The sequence below is a fragment of the Amphiura filiformis genome, chromosome 7, assembly GCF_039555335.1.
Source record: "Amphiura filiformis chromosome 7, Afil_fr2py, whole genome shotgun sequence".
In the NCBI taxonomy this organism is placed as follows: domain Eukaryota; kingdom Metazoa; phylum Echinodermata; class Ophiuroidea; order Amphilepidida; family Amphiuridae; genus Amphiura; species Amphiura filiformis.
In genome coordinates, this window is record NC_092634.1 from 19,447,513 (window position 1) to 19,472,593 (window position 25,081).

At 36.4% G+C, this 25,081-nt stretch overlaps 1 long non-coding RNA gene across 1 annotated transcript; it reads left to right on the top strand.

Annotated features, from left to right (window-relative positions):
* The first annotated feature begins 14,669 nt into the window (after positions 1 to 14,669).
* Positions 14,670 to 17,945, top strand: LOC140156852 (uncharacterized). Its single transcript, XR_011859601.1, has 2 exons — positions 14,670 to 14,870; positions 15,913 to 17,945. It is a non-coding gene; the product is annotated as an uncharacterized lncRNA (long non-coding RNA).
* Positions 17,946 to 25,081: the final 7,136 nt, after the last annotated feature.

Sequence of the window (25,081 nt, forward strand, 5' to 3'; positions counted from 1 at the left end):
AGTTACGCTTAAACACAAAATATTATAAAGTACACTCTTTTTAATGCCAAGATTGAACCCACTTATTTAAATAAGCCTTTTATATTTGATGTGGTAACAATATGGGGGGTGGGGTGTAGAAGGGGGTCTCTAAATGGCCCCTATTTAAAAACAACACCAGTGAAATTTGCCTAAAGTTTATTCTTTGTTTGGTATGACCAGATTTTTATGAAGATTAAGTATATCTTGACCAAGAAAGTCAAACTCCTTCATACAAACATCCAGCCACCAACTCCCCACCCCACCCCCAAACAGGGGGGTGCCATTCAGGCGTTATGAGCATTTTGAGAATATAATGTGTAATAATGTATGATACTGTAATTTCAAATAATTATGATGCAACACATCTTACAACCTAAATCCAAAATTAATGTTGATATGTTATTCCAAAACTCGATGGCAACAATACTGTATGCGTGTGGGGGCGGGGGCTGGAAGAGAAGTCTCTGAAGACCCCAAATTTAATAGACGGGATGGGGTCTTTAGTCTTTAGGGGAATCTTATATTATACGGTTCCAAGCATTTGGGTCCGTAATTTGTAGGAAAATACTTCATACCATTATGTTACCCTTTGGTTCAAATAGGGCACAAATACTTGTTTGTACTATAAAGTTTGCTTTAAAGTTCTACCAATTATGCTAACTTAATCCTCTGTATCGCTTTCATCGCTGTTGCCTACAAAGTCTTCACAATCATGATCTATAAACAGTTCTTGCATATCATCAGGCATAACCTTCTCGAGCCATCTCAGTTCTAGTGATTCTGTCCATCCATTGTCAGCAATGTTTCCAGCCTCATAACTACAAAGGACTGCTGAGCGCCATTCTCTAGCGATAAAGTTTGATCTCAAAATATGAAGTCTCAGTGTATGCTGGCATGGTGGTAGCAATGACACATCAGTGATCTTGTTCTGTTTGGTAAATTTCAGATCAAAGAGTATATACCGGGCCTCGTTGACGCTTTTACACTTTATGCCATACAGCAAGGCAACATATTCTTCAAGGTCTGCCTCCAGGGTTTCAGCAGAAGACACCCCAAGATTGGAGAATGGCGCTCAGCAGTCCTTTGTAGTTATGAGGCTGGAAACATTGCTGACAATGGATGGACAGAATCACTAGAACTGAGATGGCTCGAGAAGGTTATGCCTGATGATATACTAGAACTGTTTATAGATCATGATTGTGAAGACTTTGTAGGCAACAGCGATGAAAGCGATACAGAGGATTAAGTATTATAGTAAGCATAATAGGTAGAACTTTAAAGCAAACTTTATAGTACAAACAAATATTTGTGCCCTATTTGAACCAAAGGGTAACATAATGGTATGAAGTATTTTCCTACAAATTACGGACCCAAATGCTTGGAACCGTATAATATAAGATTCCCTAAAGACTAAAGACCCCATCCTGTCTATTAAATATGGGGTCTTCAGAGACTTCCTCTTCCAGCCAACGCCCCCCCCCCACACACACACACACACACAGTATTGTTGCCATCGAGTTTTGGAATAACATATCAACATTAATTTTGATTTTAGGTTGTAAGATGTGTTGCATCATAATTATTTGAAATTACAGTATCATACATTATTACACATTATATTCTCAAAATGCTCATAACGCCTGAATGGCACCCCCTGTTTGGGGGTGGGGTGGGGTGGGGAGTTGGTGGCTGGATGTTTGTATGAAGGAGTTTGACTTTCTTGGTCAAGATATACTTAATCTTCATAAAAATCTGGTCATACCAAACAAATAATAAACTTTAGGCAAATTTAACTGGTGTTGTTTTTAAATAGGGGGCCATTTAGAGACCCCCCCTTCTACACCCCACCCCCCATATTGTTACCACATCAAATATAAAAGGCTTATTTAAATAAGTGGGTTCAATCTTGGCATTAAAAAAGAGTGTACTTTATACTATTTTGTGTTTAAGCGTAACTTAGGGCATGTTTTCCTTTAAAATGGGACCCCCGGAAATAGGGGTCTTTTAGAGACGCCCTACTACTCTTCCACCTCCAGATTGTTACCACATCAAATATGTTGGGCTTAATTTACTAATTGGGTGTACACTATGAGATTTATAAGAGTTTGCTCTACACTATTGTGTTTAAACGTAACTTATGATATTTTATCCTTAAAAATGGACCCCCGGAAAGAACCCCCTTTGTGGGAGCCTGTTCAGGATAGGGGCTTGTTACCCAAGATATTCTTATTCCTCATGAAATTCTGATCTAGAAAAACCATATGGGATAAGTTTACGCTCCAAGTGACACCTAGCTCATCTACAGCCTGGTCTATTACACATGTTCTAACTTAAATCTATGAGCAAACTGTCAAATTCGTCCTATTTGTAGTAAAACGGGACGATTTTTTGTTGGTCCGACATAAAGTCATAATTTTTTAGATTTATGACTTTATGTCGGCCACGATCGCAAACCGTAGTCTCGTACAAAACTAGCTTGGTTACGCTCCCTCCACACACAGGGAAAATATGCCACCTAGTGCCAGGTTGGCACTTGCCAACTGATGCCAATGTGGCATTTGCCAGGTTCGGCCAAGAAGAATGTGCAAGGGGTACGCACAACCAGGCATTTGCAGTCACGGGCCAAATTGGCATTTGCCATCAATATCCAGAGTGTCAGAAATCATTGGCATCTGCCAATTGTACCAGGTTGGCAAGTGTCAATCTGGCAGGGGTTGGCATTATCATTTTTTGGTGATTTATAGATTTGTATTATTTTTGAACAAAAATGAGATTTTTAGATGGTTTCCAGCGGTGGTTCCCAGTGTTTTAGGCTCCATATTGTTTTGAACATACAAAACATTGTCTGATCTTTGTTTTCATTGGTTTTTGTAATTTGAATAAATCAAAACAATGATTTGTATAAAAAAGAGCTATTTCTGATGATTGAATTTCTTTTCCATGTGTTTTTATTGTTCTAATTTATTATGGAAAAAAAATGCAATTTTTGGATGGTTTCCTGCGGTGGTTCCCGGGGTTCGGCTCCAGGTCGTTTTGAATTTGCAGGTTTGTACTTAGATGTGTTTTTGTTATTTTTCATGATTTAAATTATAATGGAACAAAAAAAAATGTATTTTTGGTTTGTGGTTTCCTATGGTGGTTCCTGATGTTTTCGGTTCCTTGTTGTTTTGATAGTATTTGTGCATTGGTTGATTTGTGCTTTCATACGGTATGTTTTTGTTAATTTTGGAACATTGAATGCATTTTGGTTGGTTTCCTGTGGTGGTTCCCGGTGTTTCGGCTCCGTGTTGTTTTGATAGTAGGCCTACTGGTGCATTGGTAGTTTGGGCTCTCTCATTTGCAAGATTAGGCCTAAATTATTTTGGAACAACAATTTAATTGTTAGATGATTTCCTGTCCTGGTTCACGGTGTTTTCGGCTTCATTTATGAATTTATAGATTTGTGTTCAGTCGTCATGTGAGCTCCCTCAAATGATGTTGTGTGTGAAAGAGCTTTAATGACACTTTCAAATTATCATACCAAACCAGTAAATGTGCACGTCGCAAAAAAAGTAGATTTAAGATTATTCAGATGAAAAATTAGTATGTGTTTCAGTCAAAAGTAAGAAGAAACACCATTATTAAACTTCATTTTTTGTTTGCAATTTAGATAACACAATCTTAAAAATCACAATGAAAGATAAAACGGGTTTGTACACAATACGACGGACATACATATTGGCGTAAATCAACCGGCAGGTTGACAAGTATTGGCGAAGATTAAATGAGTTTTGAAATTTTCAGTCTTTTTTAAATTTTGTTTACTTTTTTATGGCTTGAAGAACTGAATCGCGTATTACGCTGCCCACCACGCGTATTACGCTGCCCACCACTCGCATAGCTCAGAGCGCCACGCAAAGTTCATTGCGCGTACCGGCGCGTAATTTGACCGCAAGCGCGGATAAGCCAAGTTGATTGATCGGTGACGCAAAATCACCCACGCACGAGAAATGCATTATTTACGATCTGCATCATTTTCTAGCTCGGAAGGCGCGCACGCAAACGGCTATCTTCTGAATATAGCATTGCGGGCCTAATAAAGCAACAGAAAACATTTCACACATTTGAAAAACATCTGTTGTTAGGAAAGTTTGTTTTTGATGTGTTTAGTTTGTTTGTTTGTTTTTCCGCTATCTACTAAAAAAGGTTGACAATATTTTGTTATCTACTGATGATACCATTTGGAACCGTATGAACAAATTTCTTGTTTGTTTGTTATCTACTCAAGGAAGAATTTACGGTGTGATTTGCAAATCATTATAGGCCCTTTAGAAAACGTCTATTAGGAAAGTTTGTTTTGATGTTTTTTGTTTGTTTGTTTATTTGTTTGTTTGCTTGTTAGTTTTTCCGCAAGTAGGCCTAAAATACAAAGAAATTGAGAAAGGTTGTTCGTTAGGCCTATCTACTGGTAATAGTATTTTTAAACCTAATGAAATAATACAAAAAAAGAGGAAATTAGCATGAGACGAGTCGGAAAGATAATTTGGTATATTTTTGTATTTTCCATGTTTGTTTGTCTGTTTTTATTTGTTTGATTTTTACCTACAAAAATGAATTTTTGGCATTTTTTGTTCGGTACATCATAACAACAAAAAAACACTCTTTCCAAAAAATTTTTTTTAGTTTTTTGATATTGGCCTTATTTTTTGAGATATTGACCATATAAAGCATCAAAATGGACTTTTTAAAATTCACAAACGCCTATTTGCACAAAATGATGCCTAAAATCGGAAATAGACTAAAATAAAAGAAAATGAGAAACCCGTTTCTTAAGTCGATCATGCTTTTTATGATGAGCACAATTGCTTAATAAATGCTGTATTCATTGAGTTATCGTGTACCCAAATCGTCATTTTACCAAGAAAATTAACATTGAAATAAAGGCAGTTGAAGTTTAAAGTGGTCACATTTTGCACTTTGATCGAAGATCACAGGAGAATGCGGCATTTCTCGTCTTTCTTCCTTACATTACGTGAGCATCGAGTAAATCCACAGCCCCTTGAGAAGTTTGGGTGAAATCGTTTCATATCTTGATGTTGAAATCGGGGGAAAGAACTTGAAAAAAAATCACTATTTTATTAGCTAAAACGGAGCCCTTTGACCGCATGTTTTTTTTTAAATCAGTGCTTCCGTGGTGCTTCCATAAGATGCGTCGCGCATGCAGATAATCGTTGCTCTTCCGATACCTTTGTACAGGAGCCAACCGTTGTTAAACCGTGATTAAACCATTGCTGTGACGTCAGTCTATTCAATAAACTGTAGAATATTTTCTACGAATCAACACTTTTCTGCACGAATCTACAGTTAAGTGTGGATTCGTACAGAGAAGTGTGGATTCGTACTAAACATGTAATCTACAGTTTATTAAATAGAATTACGGCTGTTTCTAAATTAAGTGATAGGAAAAGGAACATTATCATGAACAAATAAAATAAAATGAACAACATTCAAAAAAATTATGAAACCATTTTACACTAAAAACTACAATGAATAATTTTATTTGTACATGCGCTGATCTTACGTTTTCCAAAATTATAATAGCCTATACCGAGCTTTTGTATAGGCCTACAAACATGACAAAATTGTATTGTAAAATAACAACGCAAATTTGGCATTTTTAGTGTAACTTGGCCATTACACTTTCATTTGTGTTATAAATCTATTATTCCACCAAGATTTGCTATGCAGGGACTGGCAATTGAAATTTTCAGGAGAGCATTAAATAGCTTTTCTGGGCCATCAAGGAGAGCTGTTCGGAGCATTTATAATAGAATGTAGGGACAGAATGGTTCACTAAGGAGAGTAAAAACACTCTCCAATATCAGATTTAAGGAGAGCATTAGGAGAGTAATTGCTCTTGTTTCTCCTCAAAAGGCAGTCGCTGCCTATATGTTCTGTTTTTCTACTTATTTTAATTAAAAATTTATCTTTTGTCGGTTTTTTTTCTTTTATGTTCTTTTTCTTTTTCTTCCTTTTCATTTCAGTCGCTTACATGTTTTTTATTTAGGAAACTTTGCTACATAATACACATTCTGTATCAATGCATTTAGGCCTATGTATTTATTTGTTTATTTATTTGTTTATTTATTTGTTTGTTTTGCACATGTTTAGTAATGATAAAAGCCACCGTAGATCTATTTTCTGTTTAATTTTTATTTCTCTTTCGTGTACAAACTGCATTTTGTTTCATCTGGTGGTATTTTCGCACGCTTGAATATTTACTTATATCGATCAGTAGGCCAATCCGATAATTAAATATTATAATGTTAGCATGGTTATAGGGACAATGGAGCAATGTAATGTTTGCTTTTTCCATTTATTATTACTAGTAACTTACGAATCCACAGTTATAGAAAATATTAAGTTGTTAGTATAAAGCAATGGTTTAAGTCAGAGAATACACTCAAAACTGTTGATTCTTTAAAAAAAACCACTCGGCTAACGCCTCGTGGATTATTATTCAAGAATCAACAGTTCTTCGTGTATTCTCCTTAACTGAATCCACACTTTTTTGTCTGGGATGCCTGGAACCTTTGTGCGTATGCCACACTGTTAAAATAAAATTAAACAAGTTGTTTAAAATTTTAAACAACCACAAGTTACCAGGTGAATCGCTCAATAGTTGTTTAAAAATTAAACAACTCAAAATTGTTTAATTATTAAACAGTTTGTTGTTTAAAATGTTGACCAAGATTTAAACAACTGTTGTTTAGTGGTATAATTAAACAACTTAGTTGTGTAAGTTTAGATTAAACAACAGTGTTTAAATTGTAAACGGTTGTTTAAAGAAGGTTGTTTAAAAATATGTTTTTATTCACTGAATGTTGTTTACGTTTTATCAAACATTTTACTTGTATGTGTACACGTTTTACATTGAAATCGTTCGCTATTCTATGTATACATGCTGCTGCTAAAACTGAATGTGATTTTGTGATCTGTGTAGTAAAAAAACTGAGCATAATATTGCTGATGTTAACTATAAGCTTACCTGTACAAGCATACTGTATCTTACAACACAGTAAGCTTACAGGCATAGTATCAATTTTTTTAACCACATGTGGATCACAAAATTGCTTCCAGTTTGTGCACAGCAAACATTTACATAAATAGAGAGCGATACAGGCCTAAAACTTGTACACTTGCTGTATAAAGTTCAATAAAATTCCTTCGCTTCTCTCCACACATGCATGCTTGTCAAAACGGCCATCTTGGATTATGCAAATAATATTAAACAACTCGATGTTTAAAATGCCGATTTGGCGGTAAATTAGCATTTTTAAACAACTCTGTTTAAATTGATTATTTTGCCTTTTCATTTGTTGTTGTTTAAAACAATCAAGCTCCAATTTTTTTTTTTTTTTCAACTCTGTTTACTTTTCTGAACAACATTCTTTTAAACAGCAAAATTTTAAACAGTGTTCTAACGGTGCAGCTTACAAGTTGAATCAAGGATTCTCGAGTACTAATATACTGTAGTTTTATTGCTGATATCAAAAGAGAAATCATCGAAGTTTTTGTAAGGCTGAGTGGCAATGATTAACTGACATTCCTCGTAAAATAATCGTGAATTATACGATATTTAGCTTCTTTTCGTTGTTGAAAGGTAAAGCTGCCCTCGCGAAGTAAACCACGCAGACGACGCGGCCGCATCGTTGTTAAACGGTGATGAACAACGGTGAAACATGATTGAATCCCTAATTATCCTGTTTTGGCAAAAGTTAAATCCTAATCCTTTAGTTGGTCCTAACAGGAGATAAAAGAAAAAGTTCACTATTTTACTAATATCTTGAAAAAGAGCCAAAAACATGCATTTTCGGCATGTTTTCTGACAATCGAGTCACGAAAATCACAGACTTGGAACAAATCTAAGCATTTAAAATTTTGAGTATATATCACAGCCGTTTTCGCCAAACGTTTGTCAAACATTTTCGTAAACGCCCGTAAACGTTTGGCAAACGTTTGTGATCGCTAAATGTTTGTCAAACGTTTGGCGAAAGCGGCTATGTAGGCCCCCTATAATGCCGAAATTTTGATCTAATTTTCACTTTTTTTGTGTTACTTTAATAAATGGTTGGTTATAAAAATGAAACATGTCTTTTCCAAAAATTGGAAGGCATAAAATGTTATTATTCTTAGTTCAAGTCCTTGGGCTTGATTATCACAACATACGGAAAACACCCTAAAAACGCATGTTTTTGGCCCTTATTTTCAAAAAGTGGCTAGATATTAAAATTTGACTTTTATTACTAGGATAATATTTTTTTATTCAAAAAATTAGTTCTGTATTTTTCTGGAATGGGGAGTAGAGTACACAGCCACGTTAATAATACTTTATGATTCACTATTTTCGCTAAACTCGTACTCGTATGATAAGCATATTTCAGCAGCTCAATGATCTAGAGGTTTAAAAACACGATAGGAATGAAAAGGTAAAACATAATTGGGGTGTTCTTATGTCAGTTTGTTACAATTTCAACTATTATGAAATTATCAAAATAGAATAGCTAAATTATTTGAAAAGTACATGCTGGTGACTGTTTTCAGGAATATACATGATGTACGTTAAAATAAATGTTCGGGTAAATGTCACCAAAAAATATATAACTTTCTTCAGAACTTATACTAGCAGCTGTAGATTGTGTTTATTTGATTATACATAGGCCTTAGGCCTACCCGGCACCCAAGTCAACACAAAAGTTGACAACCATGAAAGTTACCAAATTGCGCGGAAAAGGGGTTATTTTTTACCAGCAGCAAGGACTAGCCTGAATCCTTCTGGCCTCTAATGACGGCGCCTTTTATTTACCCACAATCCTTCACGTTGCCTTATTCGAGCAGCACAACCTGATGATCATGCGTAGTTGTTGAAAGACTGAAGGATCCAGTCTAACCAAGGATCGTGAAATTGGCAAAATAGGGTGTAGGGGGTATTTAATTTGTAGGCCTACTGTCTGTGAAATTTGACAGTGAAATGAGCAAAATAGGGGTATTTAATTTGCACTGTCCGCGAAATTTGGATAAAAGGGGTACTTGAGAAAATCCAGAAATTTTATGTCAATATTTAGTGTCATTGATAAGGCCAGGGGTGTTTATAAATAATCATTGAAAAGGGATGTTTGAAATTTCTGGTCATTGAAAACCACCAAATAGGGGTTGTTTTTGGCCAAATTTTGACCTCGAATTTGCATGAAAAAGGGGGGTAAATTTGATGAAAAATCATTGCAAAGGGGACCTTTGAAAGATTTGGTTACTCTCGTGGTTGTCAACCTTTGTGTTGAGGGGGGGAGGCCTACATATTTCTTTTACAACCATGAGTAAGATGAGTAGACCTACCGTTTGATGGTTAATATTTCAACAGCAGTTTCATCATTGGTGTTATTCGACATAATCATTTTTTCGTTTGTCGTACATAATTTTTGTAAAATCAGTTGATTTTGAGAAAATCAGATTTCAAAGTTAATGTAGCTTTATTCCGTGTTAATTTATGTACAAACGAAATAAATAAAAATTGACACAAAACGATGTCGTATACATGTTACAATTTTTAAACTTGTATTTGTAAAATTGAATATATTATGACGGTTATGACAATGTCAGATTTCCAAAGATTACATGTAAATAATACATGTAGAAAAAAGGACTCGTTGACTTGAAATTACTATAGAGGGAAATTTAAATGCAAATAGAAATGGTGCTGGTGCAATATCACTCGTAATTGAGAACAGAATTTTTCACCAATAATAGGAAATATAACCTACTACCCTATTACAGCTTGCTACATAAAATTATTTAAATGTCGGTAAGTATTTAATTTTAATTTTATTCATTTATCAATTCATCTTATTTTCATTTTTAAATAAACATGCGCAATTTATTTAAAGCGTTTGAGGGCAGTTGAGTGATCAAACCGTTGTAGAACCGAATATTTGATTAAAATATACTCATCCGTGTGCAACATCGTTTTTGGTGTGTTTTCTAAGAATGTATTTTTCTTCCAAACCATCATAAAGACATGATTTTTCACCAATAATAGAAAACATACTATCCTGTTACAGCCTACAAACACAAATTATTTAAATGTCGGTAAGTATTTAATTTTAATTTTTGAAGTCGGGTACAGTTCATTTTAAATCATCCTGTATTTTAAGATTAGCCTATACACGCCCTTATAATAAATAATGCGACTTGATAAAATTCAACGTATTTTTTTCTGTCGAGATCTTGCACGAACCCAGCAAACACAAATTATTAAAAAACATTTTTTTAACATTTGTTTTACATATTTAATAGAAAACCTAAATTAATTCGTTACCGATTTTGACAAAATACTTTTATTATAATCAATGTTTTGTTTATGAATAAAAATACGCCGTATTGACAGTAGGCCGATATGATTTGTGAAATTGTTAGAAAAACGTATACAACAATATTTAATTTAAGGCACCGTTTGTAGGCCTTTTTAAAATATTATGAAACGTTTCATGATTTTGCTGGATAGTAATAATTCTTCAAATATACACTGGTACATTTTTACCTGATATATAAACCGAAGATCATTTTAATTAAACCCACCAAAATTAGTTTTACGCCTACTTATACACGTTGCTTGTCTGGGGCTATATACGCTTTCTAAATTTGTGAAATATTTTCTTCTATGATTTTTTTAAAAATTAGTTCATACGGTTTCAAATGGTATCATCAGTAGATAGCAAAATATTGTCAACCTTTCTTACTTTCTTAGGCCTATTTTATTTAAAAAAAACCTACTATCTTGAGTAGATAGCGGAAAAACAAACAAAACAAAACACATCAGAAACAAACTGTCCTAACAACAGATGTTTTTCAAAATGTGTGAAATATTTTCTGGCCGTAAATAGGCTTTGAGCGTGTTTTTTTGACAGCAGATGATGCTTGGTGTCGCAAAGGGCCTATAATGATTTGCAAATCACACCGTAAATTTTACCTTGAGTAGATAACAAACAAACAAGAAATTTGTTCATACGGTTCTAAATGGTATCATTAGTAGATAACAAAATATTGTCGACCTTTCTAATTTACTTTCTTTATAATTTATCAAAAAAATCTTTGGTAGATAGCGGAATAAACAAACAAACAAAAACAAAACAACCTTTCCTAACAGATGTTTTCTAGATGTGTGAAATATTTTCTGTTGCTTTATTAGGCCCGCAATGTTATCTTCAGAAGATAGCCGTTTGCGCGAGCGCCTTCCGAGAATTGATGCAGATCGTAAATGATGCAGGCCGTAAGTGGGCTCGCGCGTGTTCACAGATGCATGTCGCCCCAGACAAACAAGAACCTAGACCTATAACTTTGGTTTGCGTAGTGAAGTCAACACTGCTTAGCAACGATTTTGACAAGGACGCAACCCGGACGCAAACAAGCAGACATGTTCGCGTCTACAGAACATGTTGCGTTTGACGCGGGCGATAACGGCGCAGCAATCACGCAAACGATCGCGTTTTTCGTTCCAGACGTGAACGCTTATTTCTCCGCGTCCGACCACCCGACCAAAATCACCTTGGATACGTGGCTTCACCCCCAGACAAACAGTACGACGGCAACTTTCGCATACGACCGTTAAAAGGTCAAATTTTACCGCTAAGGACTTTGGTGGACGACATTTGCCCCCGTGGGTATGAGGAATGATATTTTTCCCGCTGATTTTTAAACAACTTTTGACAGTTCATTACAGAAAATAAAAATCATCATTCGACGGATAATACGTACAAAATTACATGGATGTTGACTTTGTTTAACTTTTGATACCAAATTTACAAATCTGAAATGCCATCATCGCCGGAAGTCATTTTGATGTGTTCACTGCTTGGGTCACGGTAAGTAATGTTCTCGTCATGTTTACATTATTCAAGAGGTGTGAATTTGCCGTATAAAACAAAATAACAGTTAGAGAATAATAAAATATAAAACTATAATATGTTAATTTTATGTTGAGGTGAAATTTGTGAGCGGCGGACTCTCTTATTTGCAATAAATTGGAATTATAATCGAGGCTCCATGCGGACCTTCGTCGACATCGGTCAACGTAAAGGTTGCCGAATTCTGCGCCGTGTATGCACAGCGTACACTGAACTCCAGATACAGACTTTAAGGTACATATTTCGAGGTGCATAACAGACACAAAATTTGTGTCATAACAAACACCAAATTGGTGTCGATGACCTGACATGCATGCATTCTTTTGTGATGGTCTTTCAATTTGTGCCGAGTGTCCTTGGCAGACTTGACTATTACTATGCTTCAGTGGTCATGAAAGGATTCAATAGATAACCTCTGCCCCACTAATCCCCAGCTATTGTCTGAAATTGCACCTCTGAAGATATATTATAACAACTCAGTCCCTCAAATGATAGTCATATAACGACCAAAAGATAAATGACTGACTATCATTGAGGACTGAGTTCCGCAGTCTAACTGAACTCCCCGACTGAAATACTCCCGGCGTACTATAAAAAAAATCGAGAAAAATCGGTAGAACAGTGCTGATTTTGTGCAAATTAAACACATGTTCATTTCCATGTGTTAAATAGCGTCGGTGTTTTATGTTATCAAATTCTTGTTAATTGAAATTAAATTTTTTTATAAAGTTTTGTCAGTCATGCATTTCTAGTGCATGTCAATTTGTCATGATAAATTGACAACAAACAAAACGAAACATGCATGACATATTTACTGCTTTCCTTTCTGGAATGATCTCTGCAGTATTAATAATGGTCATCAGGGCTGTCAACTCTCACGCATTGGCGTGCCGCGTGAGTCTCACGCATGGGGTCACTTTCTCGCGGTCTCACGCAGGTAGTATAATCTCACTCCTAGGTAATAAATCTCACACAAAAGCTGGAAAATGAGTATTATAATCAATTCCAGTAAACCTTTGACGAGCGCGTATTTTAAGCATACATCGCGTATTTACTGCGTTGGACGCACTTGTCTCTGATTGGCTGCTGAGGCGATCTGCTGTTGCCGAGTGGAAATTTATGAATGAACTGTGCGCCGTACGCGTTGTTAGCTCCGAATTTGCAACATCACGGCAGTCGCGCTCGTCAAAGGTTTGCTGCAAAATAGTATACCTCACACATCAAACAATGATCAAAGTAATATATTGTCCCAATCAGCTGCCCAATCAATTTTAATTTACGCTTTTAAGCTTTACGATGCCTAAAATCTTGATAAAACCCTTGATTTCAATGTGCCGTAGCTTTTGGTTACAGAACATTGAAATCAAGAATTTTATCAAGATTTTAGGCCTCGTAAACTAAAGCTTTTAAGGCCCAAAATCTTGATAAAATTGAAATTGAGAATTAAATTGATTTTAATGTTAGCTTTTATGCAAAGCTTTACGATGCCTGGAATCTCGACAAAATCCTTCATTTCAATGTGCCGTAGCTTTTACGGATCATTGAAATTGAGATTTATTGAGATTTTAGGCCTTGTAAAGCTTTACTAGGCCTAAAATCTTGATAAAATTGAGAAATATTGCAATTACCCGTAGCTTTTATGCTAAGCTTTACGATGCCCAAAATCTTGAAAAAATCATTGATTTCAATGTGCTGTAGCTTTTACGGAACATTGAAATCAAGAATTTTAATCAGGATTTTAGGCATCGTAAAGTCTCCATAAAATTGAAATTGAGAATTTTAATTGATTTTAATGTTCCATAGCTTTTATGCAAAGCTTTACGATGCCTGAAATCTTGATAAAATCCTTCATTTCAATGTGCCATATCTTTTACGGAACATTGAAATTGAGAATTTTATTGAGATTTTAGGCCTTGTAAAGCTTTACTAGGCCTAAAATCTCGATAAAATTGAAATTGAGAATTATAATTGATTTCAATTACCCGTAGCTTTTACGCAAAGCTTTATGATGCCTAAAATCTTGAAAAATCATTGATTTTAATGTGCCGTAGCTTTTACGGAACATTGAAATCAAGAATTTTAATCAGGATTTTAGGCATCGTAAAGCTTGACAAGGCCTAAAATCTCAGTAAAATTAATATTGAGAATTTGAATTGATTTCAATGTTCCGTAGCTTGTATGCAAATCTTTACGAGGCCTAAAATCTCAATAAAATCCTTCATTTCAATGTGTCGTAGCTTTTACGGAACATTTAAATTGAGAATTTTATCAAGATTTTAGGCCTCGTAAAGCTTTACTAGGCCTAAAATTCAATAAAATTGAAATTGAGAATTTTACTTGATTTTAATGTTCCGTAGCTTTTATGCAAAGCTTTACGATGCCTAAAATCCCGATAAAACCCTTGATTTCAATGTGCCGTAGCTTTTACAGAACATTGAAATCAAGTATTTTATCATGATTTTAGGCCTTGTAAAGCTTTACCAGGCCTAAAATCTCGTCAAAATTGAAATTGAGAATTTTAAATTGATTTTAATGTTCCGTAGCTTTTATGCAAAGCTTTATGAAGCCTAAAATCATGATAAAATCCTTGATTTTAATGTTCCGTAACTTTTACGGAACATTGAAATGGAGAATTTTATTTGCTACGCCTAAACTCTTGATATAATTGAAATTATAAATTTTATATAGATTTTAGGCCTCATAAAGCTTTACGAGAAAAACATGTTTGTTCTTGTAAAATGTTTCTCCATTTTAAGATATTATTTCTTGAATTTCCTCAACTAGGTGATAGCAGTGATGTCAACTTAAGGTGAATTGTACAGTTGTAGGCTCAGCAACTGCTTTCAGGAGACGTTAGTTGTGTGGCTTCCAAATCAGAATGTATATTGATGAACTCAACAGTACAAAACGCTGGTATGTACAATGAGTAACTGCTTTATTGGGTGATCAAGGATGGCTTAAAATGCGAATAAATGTATACCTCAATAAAATTGTCCAGAATGATTGATACCTCAAACAATGGTCCAGAATTAGTCATAGTTTTTGCAGCTACCTACTTACAGCTGGATTGTAGCTCTGCAAATCAACTACATGTACTATGTGAATTTTAACTAATGTACCATATTCCAATAAGCGCCCACCCAGGCAGTGTTCGATTTAGAGGGGTTTTACATGCACAAATGCATGTAACTTTGGCTCTGTGCATGTAGAATTTTGCCTGTGCATGCAAAATTTTGTGTTATTCAGCCCATTTTGAGGAAAATATCAGAGTTGTGCATGTAAATTTTATTTTCTAAATCGAACCCTGCACCCAGGGTATATTCAATTTGCTAAAGGGTACCATTAATGTTGAAGTGACAGATAGATGTTGATAGTGAAATAGCTGGAGGATTACACATCCGGTGTAAACTTGCAATACATTTTCTACATCAGAAAAGCTACAAGAACGTCTCGGGACCCTTTTATAACATACGTAAATTCATCTCTAATAATCGCCCCTCACAAAAAATTAGGTAAACCAGGTAAAAATAAGCACCCACCCAAAATGACTTCGTTAAGCGCCCTGGGTGCTTATTGGAATGAATACAGTACTGGATAAATCAATTGAGAATCGTAAAAGAATTCAAATTTATTGCCATCATTCCTTTTCACAACTGCAATCCCAGATTATTACAGAGCCGCCGAATAATCTTGGGGCCCGACGTACTATCCTTAACTTGGTAACTCGGGGCCCATCTTGGTAACTTGGGGCACAGACTTAGTAACTTGGGGCCCACATGATAGTAACTTCACTTGAAGCCCCGAGGTAGTATTTTAGTTTTTTAGTGCTCTGATTTTGAAGCGCAGGCCCTAATTTATTGTCGGGGCCCAAGCTATTAATTAAGTCAGGCCCCAAGATTTTTTTTTTTTTTTTCCCTGTCATTTTTAATTGATATTTTGGTTTATTTCTTTACAGATGAATTTTGAACTTCTACTGGCGGAACCACCTGCAGCAACAAGCTAATAAAGCAAGAGACAGATTGAGATGATGATACAGTGATGATGATGCTCCATAGCAATCACCTGTGCCATATATCATGTCAGCAATTCAACTAAGTTCAAGCGAATTAAACTTTGAGGGGAAAATTATTGACAGAAAAAGACATCTTGTCAAAATGGCTGGTAGGGCCTACATGTAGGCCTACCTATCTATAGGCTTAGTGGACTAGCTGGTAGCCTAGCCATCACCTACTGTTAATTTGATATTTTACAACAGTGAAACTCGTAATTTAAAATTATGATAATGTGTTTGTGGACTGCAATTAAGTCAAAAAATTAATACTGGACACAGTGGTAACTATGCAAGTTAAACAAAGGGCGAGTTTTAAGAAAGGTGAGTTAAAGAAAAGGCGAGTTACCACCCCCACAGAGATTAGGTTTTTTTGTCAATTACCCTACACAAAGTAAGCTAAAGGCGGACGACAAAGCTATCAAGTCCCATCGGTGAGTTACGACAACACCATCAAGTCCCACCGGCGAGTTTATGACAACACTATCAAGTGATTCAAGTCCTGTTCACCAGTTGAGGTTCATGATTGAAAGAAAAATCCACTTTACTCTTTATCAGATTGTAATCTTAACTCGCCAATGGGACTTGCTGTAAAAATCTTAACCCGCTGATAAGACTTGCCATAACTAATAACTTGCTGATGGGACTTGCCGTAAATTTTAATTCGCCGATTGGACTTGCAGTAACTTGTCTGCTGGACTTGGCATGAAAATCTTAACTCGCAGGCACGACTTGCAGTAAAAATCTTAACTCACCGGTGAGACTTGCCGTATTCTAACCAGGGGCACTCTTTAATCTCTGCAAGGGCCAGGGGGTAACTTATCTAACTCACCATTTTCTCTCGCTCTAGCTCGCCCATTTTTCACTCGCCACTAATTTTAAGGCCAAAAAGATAATTGTTTGTTTTTCCTTCACAGCTTTGAAAGAGGAGGTGCGGGCGGGTGGATTAAAAAAAAAATTAAAAATTTTTGGAGTGTTCCTGGATATAGAGCCATTAGAAAGTAAAATTATTAATCGGAATAAAAGATTCTGAAACATGCATGGAACTTGCATGTAAAAAACAAACACAAATGTACATGTAATTTGACCCCTTTGTCTTAAAATTGTTTTAAAAAACCAATGAATCATGTTTGAGCCTGGTCACCTCCTTAACCATCCTGTCTGGCTTTATCTGTTTTCCTTTTCAATGTTTTGTGTGAGTATTTTGAATAAAATTGGAATGATCACAGATCCTGGTCTGTGGAATGATGTAACTTCTAATCAGATCGTCATAAAGGGGCTACATTAGTTTTTGCAACAAAGACAGTTTGGTTGCATTGTTAAATCAACATTACTGATGTCAATATAATTAGGGGCTGTCAGTTTGGAAGGGGAGTCATAAATTTTCAACTGGAGCTTGCAACTAAAGTGATATTAAAAATTTGTCAAAATTTGGCGGTTACAATCAAAATTTGTGCATGGTACACATGAATGTCCCCAATGAATGCTATAGATCTACTACTTTGTTTACCATATTTATAATGACAAGATTTTGAATACTGTGATTTGAAAAGAAAAATTAGTTCAAGGGATTCAGGTTAGGCGACAAAAAACAACACCTTGTTATACGGGCGGGCTGAACTTTCAAGTAGGGTCGGTCAGTCAGGTCTCTTTTTTTTGCAAAATGACCCCATAAATCACCAAAATCTGTAATATTCTGCAATTCGGGGAAATACAAACAAAAATTGTTCCTGATATTTTCAAAATTTGGGTCGGCATTCCTTTGTACAGGAAAATTTGTTTCCCAAACTGTGGAAAATTTGGGTCGATCAGGCCCATAGAACAGGGTTTTCTTTTTTCGTCGCCTTATCATAACATCCAAAAGTGATAATGTAGCTAGTTTGTGAAGCAGGTTCTTGTATGTGAACCTTTAGGCAATAAAAAATGATTCCCAAAATGTGCTTATGATTTGAAGTTATTTTTTGTGTGTTTTTGTTTTTGATAACATAATGGTGTAAAAACTACTTAGTTAGGGTTAAAGAAGCCATCCCATTTTTGGTTCAGCATGTTGAAGTTCCTTAGGGAATAGGTCAAGGTTGAGAGTTTTGTCCATGTCAATTCTGTTCTGTCACATCAAAGTGAAGCATGTCAGTTCCTATGTTATGTGGAGTACTGGCCAGGCACTATGAAGTTTTGGATGAGAAAACAGACATTTTGATGATAAACAGCGAAAATGAAAATATTTTTTTTGGATGAGAAACAAATAATGTTTGTGGTGAGCTAAATTTACTGGGGATTATCAACTGTAGTGTCCCCAGTTTCAATGAGACAATAATAATAGACACTACGATGAGAAAATTTATCTCACCACAAATAGCAGTTTTTTCTTAAAAAAAAAAAATTGAAAATTTAAATTCTTTTCATTTTGGCCATTTCTCATCAAAATATCTGTTTCTCATCATGACCCTCCTCTAGTTTCGGCACACTTAACACAAAAAACAAAAATTGAAAAAAGGAAGTTATAGACCCCAAACTTACTTGTTAAGGTTGGAAAGTGGAGAAATGCTGCTAAAAGCTGCAGGCAGGAGATTTTTCAGCTGATCAGCTTTTTTGACTATCTTTGGTTCTCATCTTTTTTCAAGCAAAGCCACTCATGCATGAAAGCTGGATAAAGTCTGTACATTTTTTAAAAGTAATTAAAATTACTTTTGCTTCTATTGAACACCCAGGGACACATTGAATTAGTATGCATTGCTAGCATTTTTTTAGTACAATGTAGCAGTATTTCTCCAGTTTCCAACCTATAACAAGTAATTTAGGGTCTATAACTTGGAACTTGTTTTTGGAGGGGGTTCACCTGTTACTGGAATTTTGACTCGGGTAGGCCAAGGACGGACGGGCCTGAGAGTACCTGGAATTGGTGAGAGCCTTAACACATTTTGTAGTCACTGGCATTGGTTTTGTATGTACGTTAAAAGTACTTGATGATAACAAAAATCCTGATAATACAAACCCCAAAACCTGTGCCCCATAGATTCCGTGTTGAAGAGGTTCCACTTTACAAAGGTGCAGCAGTGGCAGCAGTTTTATGAAATAGGACCCTGGTTCACTAGGTAATCACCCTGGGATAATCACAGGTCCAGGAGCCACTTTTTCCAACTGTGTGGCTCCTGGTCCAGACCTGCTTATTTCCAGGCTTGTAGGTGGGGTGCTTATGGCATGGGCAATTAATGGAACAAATACGGTATAGGCCTACCCCAAAGTATGTGTATAGTTGTTTACTCAAAAATGGCTTGTTCCCCTGCTAATAATACTTCTTTTCTGTTGAGATGCAAATAATCTTACAGTAATACTGTAAATACAGTACTGTTTCCTATGCAGACCCGTAACCAGGAGGGGCAGCCGCCCCCATGCCCAAAATGTCCCATTTGCTCGTGTTGCGAGCGAAAAAATGGGAAGGTCAAAAAAGGTCCAAATTTTGGGGAAAAAAGCCACTTTTTCAAAATCTGCTGCCCTCCAGTCAAAATTTTGAAAAAAGGTCCACATTTTCAAAATCAGCCCCCCCCCCAAATAAATCATGGTTAATAGGCAACGAATAAAAGAAACCCTGTTCTACGGGTGGACGAAGTAGGGTTGGTCGGTCGGCCTTTTTTTACCAAAATCTGTAAATAATTTGCAATTTGAGAAAATACAAAAAAAGATTTGTTCCTGAAATTTGGGTTGGCAGAGGACAAATTTATTTTCCAATTTGTTTAAAATCTGGGTCGGTCGGGCCCGCAGAACAGGGTTTTCTTTTTTTTTTTGTCCCTTACTGGCCTGTTCCTATGCCTATGGCTGTGAGTTGTAGAATTGGAGTCTGGCATACTTGACTTGATTCGCTTATTTGCGACTTGACACATTAATTGGACACAAAAGCACAGTGATTAATAGGCACAGGCCCAGCGCTTAGACGTTGATCCACAAGTCTCAACCTTTATAGGTTGTCGCTGACCACTTCGGCCCATATCATTTCATAAACCATTTAACACAGGGCTTTACAGCTCCCGGTTGAGGCTAAGAAGCACACACTAGACATTCCACAATTATCCTTCACAGCCAGGATCAGCTCCCCAAGTTTCGTATGGGTTTAATACAATGAGGCAATAAGCAGTGAGTTCCTTGTCCATTGGAATTTCAAGCTAACCTAAAGTATACTAACCACCGCCAGGGTTTGAAACCGCAACCTCTTGCACTAGTCTAACGCCTTATCGATTAACTTGACTGCTTCTGTCAAGCATTGTGTCAATTTATTATGAATGAATTGTGTCAATTTACGGGCCTGATGCATGGAATTTAATACTGGTGCGGTGCTCGCAATATACAATCCAATTTGAGCGCAGCGTCTAATGTCGTGGGGTCCGCTTAGCGCTTAGGCCCCCTTGTCATTTTCAGTGAGCATGTGCATATTTTACTGATCGCAATATTGAATCATGCACTATAAAAGTTAATTGTGTACATACAGTTAATCGCGCACAGCATACACACGTACAAGGGCGGTTTGTCGGCACACTTACGGTCACGCAATCGCTTAAAATTATTGACGCCACTACCGAACTTGGAAGTGAATCAATGTATAGTAAATTGCTGTGAACATACAAAGCGTGCACTTTGTTAACACCGGCTACACCGCAGAAGTCATATACGCTCTCGATCATCAATGGGGAGTTTGTAAATCTAGCATGTCTAGGCCAAGGCCGCACTAAACAATCATTGTGCGTCCGTGGAGTTGGACATGTTGGATGCATAAATTGTTCAGTGTGGCCTTATAGGGCTTAGGCCTAGATTTCCCGCTAGATTTTTGACAAACTCCTAGTTTGCCAGCCCATAAATCATAATAGATCTGCCCAAGTGCTCAATACACTTTAAAAGAAAATTTAAATTATCACATCCAGTTTCAGTTCATGAATTTTCAGTAAGCTTATCGAGTGATGATCATTCACATGCCACAGACTGTGCAGAGAGGCATCAGCCCAGATCGTGTCCGAGCTTAGCTTTGGATCTCATTCTTAATATCAAATAGGCCTAATCTTATTATACATGTTATACGGGCCAGGTAAAGAACCAGACCAGCAGCGACCGCCGCCAGCACAGTAAGACAACACCGGCGTTGGCCGTGGCCGTGTCCTGGGCAGCTCTGGTCTGGGCCTGGCGAGCTCAATGACCAACCAGCTAGGCCGGGAATTTCCCGTCAATCATAAAGATTATTAATTCCAACTTTGATTTCGAAATAGAAAATACGCCGATTATCGTCATTGATTTGAAAAATATATAATTACAAGCATTTTATGTTAACGAATTCAAATTCATAAAAGAAAGGCAATATATTTAATTGTTTTTAATAATTGAAGGTAATATTATTGATCATGGCTGATTGTGCGTGTACGCATTACGCACAGCTCAGAAAAAACAACAAACTTGGGGTGTGAATTTGCCGTATAAAACAACCAATTTGTATAAGGTTAGGGATACAAATTTCATTTAGGAAGCGTCTAACACATGGGAAAATATCAACGGCGGCGAGCTCAGAAAAAAGGTGTTTTGAAGGATTTTGTAAAACGCGTCGGTGAATGCGTAGTCAGAATTTTCAAATTTTACGGAGATTAAACCTTTTTTCTCCATCAAGTGAAAACATTTGATTTGTTTCAGTTTAATGGAACTTCTAATCATATGTTTATCTCTTTAAAAAAATATGTGAATTTGAATAAATAAAATTCTTTCATGGTAAAATAGCCAATGTTTTGGTGCGCGCTTCGGCACGAAAATACGGGCCCTTTAAATTTAAAAAATATGACGTCATTCAAAGGTCACGTACGGTAAAATAAACCGGAAGTAGATGAAGTTGCCGTCGTACTGCAAACAAGAACCTAGACCTATAACTTTGGTTTGCGTAGTGAAGTCAACACTGCTTAGCAACGATTTTGACAAGGACGCAACCCGGACGCAAACAAGCAGACATGTTCGCGTCTACAGAACATGTTGCGTTTGACGCGGGCGATAACGGCGCAGCAATCACGCAAACGATCGCGTTTTTCGTTCCAGACATGAACGCTTATTTCTCCGCGTCCGACCACCCGACCAAAATCACCTTGGATACGTGGCTTCACCTACTGCCATGGTTAGGGATGGGCAGTTACAGGTCTAGGTGGTATGTCTATGGCTTCACCTACTGCCATGGTTAGGGATGGGCAGTTACAGGTCTAGGTGGTATCGCACTGGTATGTCTATGCATGTCGCAACGGGTGATTTGCAAATCCCACTGTAAATGGTATCTTAATTGAGTAGATAAAAAACAAACAAACAAAAAACAGACAAACAAACATGAAATATACAAAAACATATCAAATTATCCTTCTGACTCGTCTCATGCTAAGTCTTATAATTTACTTCTTTTTTGTATTATTTCATTAGGTTTTATAATGCTATCATCAGTAGATAGACCTGACAAAATATGTTCAACCTTTCTCAATTTCTTTGTATTTTACTTGAGTAGATAGCGGAAAAACTAACAAGCCGACAAATAATAATAAACAAACAAAAAACATCGAAACAAACTTTCCTAACAGACATTTTCTAAATTTGTGAAATATTTACTGCGTTGTTTTATTAAGCCCGTAAAGCCGTTTGCGAGTGCCTACAAAATGATGCAGGTCGTAAGTAGGCTTTGAGTGCGGTTTTTTTGACAGCATATGCATGATTCGTGATGTCGCAAAGGGCCTATAGGGGAAAGTGGGGTAATCCCGGGCACCTTTCGTTAAGGCTACACAGGTACAAGATTAAATAAAGTTCATCAGTGAAAATCATGTCAATGCAAAGTAGGAGTAATGTTCTAACTAGTAACCAGTTTTTAATAACTCAACATCTATAGTTAATAAGTTATAATTAAAAAAAAAAATGGAAAAAAAATGATGGGGTAATGCAATGCCGGAAACGGGGTAATCCGGACACATGATTGTTGCTAAGAGGGAACGTGGAGTAGGATGATAATCCCCTGAATGTATTAGGTACTTCTGTTACCTCAAGCATGCAACTATGGGGGCTGTTGTTGCTGTCTATATTTTCGAAATAACAAGTGTCCGGCATTACCCCATCTGTATAGAGACGCATGTGTGTCCGGGATTACCCCTCACGGTCTCGATTTATTTTTTCAGTGCTTGTTCTACTAATCCATTTTTAAGATACCAGAATTCATACATCCAGCTAACAACCAAGTATCAAACATAATTATCAGCCATACATACTGCAGTTACTGTCCGTTTTCCTATACACAATACACAGTGCTCTCACCATTGAGCTGTGACCTCTACAAATCGTGCCACGTTAAAAGGATAGGCATTTGCCTAGTTAACGTCAATGTGTGAAAAATAACCGGCCAATATTAAAAGTACTCTCAAAAACTTCTAGCAAATATATTTCTCTAACATGACCTAAAATTACAGCTAGGTTAGATGTTCAGAAATATTCGTACTTTGGTAAAACAGTGAGTGAGGGCAAGGCATAGCTAGCCAAATCCCGTGTTAATTGAATGGAGATTTGACCGAAAATTTTGGTAAACGGACCGCTCACTTCTGAAGAATGCCACACGAAAACGGTACAAGCTACATTTAAAGTACTCTCTGTTCGATCATCATGATGAGTTTTTTTTTTTTTTGCCGAAATTTGGTACTGTAGGTAATTGACAAAGGGTCGTACTTCGCTGATGAGTAAGTGACAGTGAACATGAAAATCAGGGCCCATAACCCAAGTTAGTAGCTAGTTAGTGGAGGCCGTCACGGGACTGATTATTGATTATTGAAGTGCCTTATTAATAGATACGCACGATTTAGGGCAAGAAAAAAAAACCGGGACACTTTTGGAGACATCATCATCATCATCATCATCATCATCATCATCATCATCATCATCATCATCATCATCGACATCATCATCATCATCACTTTCTACATTTTTTCTAAACAACATAGGGCCTACCGTTTTAATAAGATTTTTTTCTTGAAATGCATGTAACTATAATTATTGTTTAGAGCGTGATGAAATAAAACATCACGATTTTCATCACAAAACAAATATAATGCATAAGAAATCGTTTGTTTTAGAGCGTGATGATGAAATAAAACATCACGGTTTTCATCACGAAACAAAGTAATACATAAGAAATCGTTTGTTTTAAAGCGTGATGAAATAAAACATCACGATTTTCATCACAAAACAAAGTAATAGGCCTACAAAAGAAATACATTTTTCGAGAGTGATTAAATAAAACATCACGATTTTCATCACGGAACAAAGTAATACATAAGACATCGTTTGTTTGATTGCAATCAACCGCGACAGTTCGTCTCACACACATAACAATGCACTGCGATCAAATAGGTTGATGACAACATTTGATTGAATGGACTGCACTGCGCCATGATTACGTGCACCGGTTCAAATCCTTTGTTTGGAGCCAATCAATAATTTCACGTACAGCCTCTATGCAAATTAGAGTTTACACACGCTGCAGCTGGGGTAATCGACCGAAGCTGGTTGCCGTTAGTGATCGAATGCATGAGCTTATTTGCTTTATTGAATCGATTTACTGGATTAATTTCCTGTTAACTGGGTTTAATGCCACAAAGGTCGAATCGGGCTTGCAATGGACCATAAGTGCATCATGACTTAATCTGTGTCCCTTGTCGCTTTAACTGTCACCCAGCTAATAAATCACTGTTCAGATAAAAAGTCAAAAATGACAATTTCTGTTTTTTCGTAGTTTTCACAAAGAAAGACGAGACCCAAAGCGCTGGTAGTAGTACACGTGAGGTACACCTTGATGTTTATGTAGCTAATACCCTAAGGTAGTATAATAGTGCCACCCTTCTCCGTTTAGCTGCAATCGACGTGTCCGGGATTCCCCACAGTCCGGCATTACCCCACTTTCCCCTAATGATTTGCAAATCACACCGTAAATTCTACCTTGAGTAGATAACAAATAAACAAGCATACAAACAACAAACATGTAGTACAAAAAATATACCAAATGAAATTTCCGACTTCTTTGATTTTTTTAAAAATTAGT